At 49.1% G+C, this 9,516-nt stretch overlaps 1 protein-coding gene and 1 long non-coding RNA gene across 2 annotated transcripts in view; one reads left to right on the top strand and one right to left on the bottom strand.

The window, feature by feature from the left end:
- The window catches only part of VPS13B (vacuolar protein sorting 13 homolog B), an 869,608-nt gene that overhangs the window by 587,531 nt on the left and 272,561 nt on the right, over positions 1–9,516 (top strand). The window lies entirely within an intron of this gene.
- The window catches only part of LOC109320883, a 21,323-nt gene that overhangs the window by 9,276 nt on the left and 2,531 nt on the right, over positions 1–9,516 (bottom strand). Inside the window, exon 2 of the long non-coding RNA XR_002103866.1 lies at positions 2,653–2,657. This is a non-coding gene — a long non-coding RNA (uncharacterized LOC109320883). The remainder of the gene's footprint in view (positions 1–2,652; positions 2,658–9,516) is intronic.

Genomic DNA, 9,516 nt, shown 5'->3' on the forward strand with positions numbered 1-9,516 from the left:
CTAGAGGGGCTTGGAGTTTACTTTATGAGCGGGGAGGCTCTGTGTTGTTTATGTTGTAGCCAGGTGGCTCGGGTTTCAGTTGTAGTTACCCCAGAGGACCGGGTGAGAGGAGGCCTCACGGGGATTCCCCAGCAGCTTGGGGGTTCCCGGTGCCCAATAGGGGCACAGTGCCATAGCGGGCACAGCATAAGGAGTGCCGGAAAGGCACTCGCCATGTGGGGTTGTAGCCCCAGCCGCGAGAGGCGCGGCACAGGCCCCAGAGTGGGGCAGCGGGCGCGAGTGGCACGGCACAGGCCCCAGAGTGGGGCAGGTTCTGATTATTAGGAACCCAGTAACAGGGGGACATTGCCCAGTAGGGTCGGGGAGGCCAGGTAAGTCTCTGGCCGCCTGAGCCCAACCCAGTATCCACTAGTATTCGGACATTACCCAGTGGGGTCGGAGAGGCCAGGTAAGGCTCCGGCCGCCTGAGCCCAATCCGGTATTCACCAGTATTCGGACATTAGAGTGACTAGCAAAGGTTTTGGAAGATGGCCCAGGCGGCGTGATAGCCTCGGGAAGTTGGAGACTGGCGTTGGGGCGTGGTGAGCCCCAGGCCCAGGGGCGCCAGGGAGTGGACAAACTCGGGGTTGCCGGAGAGGGGCACCAGGGTTGGACGAGCCCAAGGGGTGCCAGTGAGGGCCGGTCGGAGGACCAGGACAGGATAAACGTCCAGGAACAACTGCAAGGCTTGGGGTGTGCTAAAGGGGAGGTTTGGAGGCACACATAGCCCTTAAGGCAAGGGGTGCACAGAGGTATCCCATACGGAGTAGGGGCAGGGACATTCACACCGTTCACCGGGGGGATAAAGTCAGCTTCCCATACAAACCTATTTATCATCAAAGTTGTGGCGGGCGAGAATCCGAGGGTGCTGAGTCCACCTTACGTGACGGTAGGGGGCGCTAGGGAGTACACGGCCGCTCCTAGACCCCACTCCCTCACACAAAGGTATAGGGGGGTTTTTTCTAATTTTTTTTGTCACTTGAATAACAAGAGCCTAAGGAAAATTGTGTGAAGTAAAAGAAAAGAAACTCTTAACAATATTTGAGGCATACCAAAGAGCAGATTTACAGGGAGTCCTTTTCCAAAACAAACTTGTGTACCTTGAATACCTTGTTGTCTGTCTCCTGTTTTTCACTTTAATATCTACATTACCAGGTAAATGTTTTTAGAAGGAAGAACAAATAGAATAAAAATGACCTTTACCCTAAGCAGGTCAAACGTTCCGTAAGTTTTTAGGTCATATACTTGCAGCTGCATGGTACCTTTCGGATGTGAAGTAATGAAAATTAATTTTATCCAAAACACATTTGTCACTTGATAGTCCTCTAAAAATAGACCATAGGAGCAACAGAAGAAAGAGTATGCCAGAAATAACTTTTTTTACTTTAAATCTATCTGTAAATTTATGTAAATAAAATGGAGATAACATAATTATTTGTATTGTAATTATACCCATTTGCAGTTTTTGTTTCCATATGTTCTTGGTTGCAAAACAAAATTCAAGTGTTCCATCTCCTCAGCTAGGGACAGAAGTTACACATAAACCAGTTTAAGTGATCAGAAACTGGTTTAAACCTGTAACAGAACAGAAGTTTGGTGCACATAAATCAGTTTCAAAACGACTGAAACTGGTTTAAGATAAACCTGGTTGAATATAGTATCAGACTTAACTTACTTGGTTCAAAGCTGTTTATGAAACTTTTGTCCCAGACCCCTTCCTTGTTTTAAGTTAACTTGTTTAAGTTAAATCACAGTCCCCCAGCATCCCAGCATGCTCTCAGGGGTAGGCTGTGCTTTCTCTCCAGAGAGCAGGGCTAGCACCTCCTATCTGCTCTCTAGCCTGAGCAGAAGGAAGGGGGCTCTGTTTGTTTCTGGAAGGGACTCTTCCCCCTCCTTCTCTCCCTCACCCTGCCACTGTGGGGCTGGGAGGGGGTTGTCTGAAGGCTTCCCCACAGAGTGGGGAAGGGGACTCCAAGTACAGTGCTGGTGAAGGACTCCTTCTCCTCTCCCTTCCCCCCCACCACTGCCATGAGCCTAGGAGGGGGGCTGTGTGTAGCGCTGCCCAGCCCTGGAAGGGAACTCTTCTCCCTGCTCGTCCTCCCCCCACTCAAGGCAGGGAGGCAGGGGATCTGTTCAGTGCTGATGGGAGACTCTGCTCCTGCCGCCTCCTCCCATTCCCCGCCACTGCAGGGCTTAGCCTCCCTGTCACTGAGCTGGGCCCCACCCCACAGCCCATCACGGCCTGGCTCTGCCATGTGCCTGCTTCGACTGGGACTGAGTGGGACTGAGCTGGGCTGCGGAGGTGGGGCCAGGCCAGGCAGCACTGCGCACAGCCCCACCTCCCCATGCCCAGGCTGGGCCAGGCCAGGCCAGACAGCAGTGCACAAAGTGGCAGCATGGGAAGGGAGGAAGGGGAACGATTCCCTTTCCAGCAATGCACAGTGCCCCAGCTCCCCACCCTGCAGCTGTAGGGGAGAGGGAGGAGCGGGAAGAGTCCTTTTCTGAGGCCAGCCAGTGCTATGTGCCCAGAGTGCTCCTGACAGTTGGGGAGCTGCCGGGGTGGACAGAGTTCTCCCCTCCTCCTCCTGCCCCCCTAGAGGGGTCTGGTCACACTCCCTCTTTCCCCACCCTCTGAACCTTGCAGGCCAACGTGGGGTTTTAAACCTCTCCTCAGTCTTATTCAGGCCTACCAGGGCCTAGCTGCACACCTTGCTCCCCACCCCCCATCAGCTCAGCTTCCCTGTGAAAGGAAAGGGAGGGTTGCTTTAGCTCCCCTAGGCTTCTGGTCTGAGCCACTGCAGGTATGTGCCTGCATTTCCGGAATGAAAAGGGAAGGTCTACCCACTTGCAAACTGGTTCAGCCTTTTCAGGTTAGACTAACCTCCAAAGATTGAATCAATTCAAGCTCTGGCTTTTTGAATGTCTGTACCCAACCCTTAAAAGTAAGGACTGAAAAATGAGCTTTTTACAATTTCATTGTGGAGAAGGGGAAAGGAAGGATTTTGCTATGCCAGTTCACTAAATTACCTTACATTGTATTTATTTTTGTTAAAGAAATCTAAACACACAGACTTAACAGGATGTGTAATTGGTGCTTTTATTTTTATTAATATTTCCCAAAATATATACTTCAGTCTTTATTTGGATTAAACAAGGCAAATAAGGCATCATACAACCTCATGTCACTTGCTAATTTGTAATTAAAGTTGCATGTATTTATGAAACTGTGCCTTGCAAAGGAGATAAGTGACATCATAGTTCCAGATTTAGATTTATCTGGAGAGAGAGTTGACAAGAGTACTCCTACACTTTAAAAGATAAAAGATCACAAAATATTTTAAATATTGCTGGCCATATGCAGTATACATATACAATATGTACAGTATACTTTTTAAGTATTTAAAGTCAGTACACAGTTGCTCAAAACAATATGTCCCTTGACAGTACACATGGATACAAATGCTGTATTCATATTTAGGCCACATACAGACATTAAGTTTCTCTTCTGAAAGAAAAATAACCTGGGAAGCGCCAGGGTTAAAACACTCCCACATTCTCTTCTATGAGAAGCTACAGCACAGTTCTTCAGCATCCCAGGGTGCCTTGTTCCCTTCTCCCCACTCCCAATGGGATTGTGTGTGTCCTGTTAGACTCTGCAGCTTCAGCCAAGCAGAGAGGAAAACATGCTTCCTTTACAATCCCACACTGTGCAGCAGGGAGACATGGGCTGATTCTGAGCAGTCTGGTCAGCCAGTCAGGGCTGCCATGTACACTACTGCCATCTGTTTTCAGGCAGACCAGAGAGTCTACAGAGCACACTGAAATGTATGCAAAAGCCCCCCTTAACAGTGCAGCAGCAGGACTGCAAACTCTGTTCTTCAGGGACTCAGCATTCAAATGTCTGTTCAGATGTCTCCAGGTAAGGTTTTCTACCAGGAAATCAAACTTGGGAGAATTCTCCCAGATAATTTGAATGTGTTTGCAGACCCTTAGTTCAGTTTCTAACATTGATTTAATATTTTTGCAATATAATTATTATTAAATTATATTCTTAAATTGCACTGAAGAAAAGGAAATTAAGGCAGGTCATAAGGGCAAGTTTCAAGTACTTGAAAGGTTTCCATAAAAAGAAGAGAGAAATATTGTTGTTTCTTACCATGGAGGAGATGATGAGTTAGTTGATTTAAACTACAGCAAAGCACATTTAGTTTAAAATGCAGAAGAATGTTTTTTAACCATCAGAACATGAGTACAGAGGAACAAGCTGACAAGTTGGAAGGTGTGGAATCTCTATCACAGAAAGTTTTCATGAATAGATTGGATAAACATCTATCTAGGCTGATTCAGGAACATCAAATTCTGTGTCTGCAGAATTCAAGATGACTCTTGAAAATCCCAGGCAACCCTCTGATACTGTAGATGTTCAGATGTTATAGGGACAAGAAAATTGTAAAATTGTGTGTGAAATAAAATAGAAAATCAAAATGTATATGTGAATGGTAAGCTCAAGCTTAAAATATGTCATATAAAAATTCATAAGTCACAGACTACAAACTGGAATTATCGTTCCTTTGAGGGAATGATTAGAGATAATATCCAGGTTGCCTTTTTCTAGTATATTTTAAAAATAGTGTTAAATCCAATAATATGTTTTTACTACATTATAAAATGAAGAGTACAGAAAAATCTAAATGGCTTCAAGATAGAGCAGACAGACTTATTCCCCATAGATGTTAGCTGAAGAAAAGTGGTGGTCCATTAATCTCCTTTTGTGGGGGAGGAGGGGAGCCAGCGGCCCCCAAAACCCCACAATCCAGAGCTAACAAACCTATTTTACGCCCCTCGGGGCAAAATGCCAGGGCGGGGACACTCACCATCCACAGGTACACACAGAAGAAAGCCAACGAGGCTGCCCGGCCCACTATAAAGGAGACGCCACTGACAGCTCAGGAGGAGGGACCGGAATGGAGCGGCAGCGGAGCGGATACCGGCGGGAGCGCCTGGGCGCGGACGCAAGTAGCCTGGTGGCGCGGGAGGACCTTTTGGGGTAAGGGTAATCTCCAACAGGGTTCAGGATCCGGGAAGGAACCAGCACACCCCGGACACTGACTGTTTTGAGCCAGCTGGAGTGGCTCGACCCGGCAGGAGCCAGCTGACCGTACTTGCTCTATTAGAGGGGCACTTACAGAGGGTAAAAGTGCCCCAACTGAGAGTGAGAGGGGCCAGTGGACCCCGTAAGCCCCTCGAGCGAGCTGAGGAGTTAAACGGAGGCTCGGAAGAGGGTATTAGCCCCACAGCGGACAGGGAAGGACCGGGGAAGCTCGCGAAAGGCCCAAGTGGCCCCAAGCTCCGGGAAACCCCTGGCTGTCAGTATTAAGTTGTTTCCTTATTTTTCGGTTTATGGACCCCGGGTGGGATACCTGGATAAGGGGGCTGACCAGATTGTTGCTCACATTATGGAGGTACAGGCGAGGGTGTAGGGGCAGAGGAGCCCTCGACAAAGTGGGACCCCTAGGACCCAGGAGTCTCGCCTTCGGACTGACACGTGCCGGATTATCAACACTGAACCAGGAGATCATCAAAGTCGTGGCAGGCAATCCGGAAGCATTCAGCCTACAAAGGAGCAGTTCCTGGTGGATTACCCAGAGGATGGTCCCAACGCAGGGAGGCGGAGGTTACGGCAAGAACTAACGATATGGATCCATCCCCCGACATCTGGTGCATTGGCCGGGAAACGACAGCGGCTTCCTAGCTGAGATTGAGGAACCCGGATGGAGCACCAACAGGTAATCACGGTGACGGAGTCACTGCAGCAGGCAATGAACTTAATGGCTCAAGTTTTGCAACAGCAACAACAGCAGGCTATGAGGCAAACAAGCATACAAGAACACATGCTCCAACAACAGGTGTGGGTCCAGAGAGGTCCATGGGATTTCAGGATGCCGAAAATGTCTAGGGAAGATGACCCAGAGGCATTCCTTGAAACATTTGAGTGGCCTTAGCAGCCAGGGTGAAAAGGTCAAAATGGGCTGGCCACCTAGGAGTCCTGCTGATTGGACAAGCCCAAGCCGCATACAGGGCAATGTCCAGGGGGGACGCGCAGGACTACGACAAAGTGAAGTCCGAGATCTTGAGGCGGCTAGATATTACACCGGAGCGACACCACCAGGCCTTCCGAAGAGAGAAGTCAGGGGAGGCAAGGGCCCCTCGCATCTTATGGCAGCACCTGGCAGATGAGCTGGACAAGTGGCTTAGGCCTGAGTCGGCCTCAAAGGAAGAGATATGTGGCCAAGTCCTCATGGAACAATTCATGTCGGACTTAGACGAAGATACACAGAGGTGGGTGAAGTGCCGTTGCCCTGTCTCGTCAAGGGAAGCCCTGCGGTTAGCAGAGCAATTTGATATGGCTCAGGGCGACCGCCGCAAAAGCAGTGGGACCAAAGGAAAAGTCTCCACCGCTAGACAAGACAAGGAAAGCAGGGGAAACAGAAGGGGGAGCCCCACAAGTCTAACATGCTTCCTATGTAGACGGAAGGGGCATTTCATCAAGAACTGCCCACAGGGACTTCGACCCAGGCCGGCCAAGGGCACAGAATCCCCCGAGGACCAGAGGAGAATAGAAGAACCCACAGAGACAGAGGCAATGGATTGTGGGGTCAGAGACCACGGAACTGAGGGAATCCAGCCCCTTCCTGAAATTCGTGTGTGGGTCGGTGGGCGTCCTATCATGGCGGTAGTGGACACAGGCTGTGCCCAGTCCCTGGTGCACCCCTCCCTGGTGGAGTGGCAACAGGCTCGATGATGTCCAGGTATACACATGCTATGCCTTCATAAGCAGAAGTCGTATGTAGAAAGACGGCTGCTGGACGTACAAGTAGGGGGTACCAGACGACAAGTGCCGGTGGGCCTAGATGAGGGTATCCTGTACCCCATGATCTTAGGCTGAGACTGGCTGGAGATCTATGAAATAATAACCACACTTCAGCAATACGAGGACCCAAGGGATGGCTCACCGGAACCGAGTCCGAAGAGACAGACGAGGTTGAAATGGAGGCCCTAACAAACACCAGCTGCTTCCGAGACACCCAGGAGAGCAACCATGAGCTGCTGCCGTTCCGGGAGATGGAAGCAGAGTGACTCGCCATCCAGGTAAGGCCCCCCAAACAGGAAAGGCCAATACCCAGGGTGCAACTGAGAAGAAGGTTATTGTATAGAATAAAGGCAGGCCGGGCTAAGGGAGAGGAAGTAGCCCAGCTAGTTATACCTCAGTCCTACTGAAAACCCCTCCTGAGACTAGCCCATAACAACCCTCTAGGAGGACACCTGGGGAAACATAAAACAGAGCCCCGACTTGCGCGATGGTGTTTGTGGCCTCACATGTACGAGGATATTGAGAGATACTGTAAGGCTTGCCTGGCCTGCCAGAGAGTAAGTCCCTACAAACCCCCAAAAGCGTCCTTACAATCAATGCCAGTGATACGGGAACCATTCACTCAGGTAGCATTAGATGTCGATCTGCTGCTTCGGAGCGCAGAGGGACATCAGTTCGTGTTGGTGTTGATTGATTATGCGACCCACTTCCCAGAGGCTATCCCATTGAAAACCGTCACAGGGCCCAAGGTGGCCAAAGAACTGATGAAGTGAGTGGCCAAGTTTGGGATACCAAAGGAGATCATAACAGACCAGGGAACCAATTTTATGTCAGCAGTGTTGGGAGCCTTATGCAAGGTGCTGGTGGTGCGGCATTTAAGAACCGCTATGTATCACCCTCAGACCAGTGACCTGGTAGAATGTTTTAATGGAACATTAAAGGGGATGCTATGGCGGTGCACCCAGGCCGAACCAAAAAAATGGAACTTGATGGTTCCGCCTTTATTGTTCACCATCAGAGATGCTCGACAGGCCTCATTAGGGTATTCACCTTTCGAGTTGATATTCGGACACTGGCCTCGAAGCCTGCTGGATGTAGTAAAGGAAGGGTGAGAGGCCGAACCAGATCTGGGAAGGGGAGCCTTCACACATGTACAGGAGCTAAGGGAGCGATTACAGGCAGTGAACGAAATGGCCCAGCAGAATTTAGGGCGGGCCCAGGACAATCAGAAAGAGAAGTATGACAGCCAGGCCAAGATGAGAGCGTTAAGGGTGGGACAAAAAGTGTTAGTTTTATTGCCCAGTTCGACCAGCAAGTTTGTGGCAAGATGGCAAGGATCTTTTACCATCACTAAGTCAGGCCTGGTTGACTATGAGATATTACGGCCAGGGGCTAAAAAAGAGCAACAGATATGCCACTCCTTTAAGAGGTTAACATGGTATGAGCCAGAGGGCCCATTAATCTCACGTGACCCTGAGACGGCCGGATCCGGAACACCTACTAGTAGCGATAAAGGGAACGGCAAACCTGGGGACCAAATATCAGTAGGGAAACAGTTGCAAGATAACCAGCTCTCCCAATTGAAGGCATTAATAAGGGAATTTAAGGATGTCTTCACTGAGTAGCCCGGAAGAGCAGTAGGGGTCGAACATAAGATCATTACCAAGGAGGGACAGATAGCTAGGGAAAGGTGGTGCCGAATTCCCTATTATAAACTTCAGCCCATAAAAGAGGAACTTGGAAAAATGGTAGAGCAGGGAATTATTGCTCCTTCACTTAGCCCATGGTATAGTCCACTAGTCGCAGTGGAAAAACCGGATGGGAGCTTAAGACTATGTGTGGACTTCAGAAAATTGAATGCTATGTCCCAGTTTGACGCGTTTCCAATGCCCCAGGTCAATGAACTGGTAGAACGCATAAGGCAGGCAAAGTTTATTTCTACCCTTGCCCAACCAGGAGATCATCAAAGTCGTGGCAGGCGGTCCGAAAGCATTCAGCCTACAAAGGAGCGGTTCCTGGTGGATTACCCAGAGGATGGTCCCAACACGGGGAGGCGGAGGTTACGGCAAGAACCAACGACATTGGATCCATCCCCCGACACCTGATTCCAATATCATCTTTCTAATTGTCTCAGCCAGCTTCAGTGATCCACTCAGTGGACCACTGAGTATTTTGCTAAATTTGTATGTCTTCTATGTTTCCATATTCTAGATGCAGGTAGGAATGGATTGAATAATAGACTGAAAAATGAAATAGGCTGAAACAGTAGAACCTCATTATATAATTCAGTCAAAATTGTTCTCTTTCTCATTAGTAAATTTTTATAGCAAAATCCTGTACTGTATGGTCATATTAGAAAGATTTAATAATTTTTACACATTAAGCCACACTGTAGAAAATGTATTTGTACCTCAGATGTTCTTAGTTTCATAGTTTGTAGGGTCGGAAGGGACCTGAGCAGATCATTGAGTCCAACCCCTGCCATGGCAGGAAAGAGTACTGGGGTCAAACGACCCAGCAAGGTGTTAATCTAGCCTCCTCTTAAAGACCCCCAGGGTAGGAGCCAGCACCACTTCTCTTGGAAGTTGGTTCCAGATCCTAGCTGC

This window comes from Crocodylus porosus, unplaced genomic scaffold, assembly GCF_001723895.1.
Source record: "Crocodylus porosus isolate Cpor-Errol unplaced genomic scaffold, CroPor_comp1, whole genome shotgun sequence".
Taxonomy (NCBI): Eukaryota; Metazoa; Chordata; order Crocodylia; family Crocodylidae; genus Crocodylus; species Crocodylus porosus.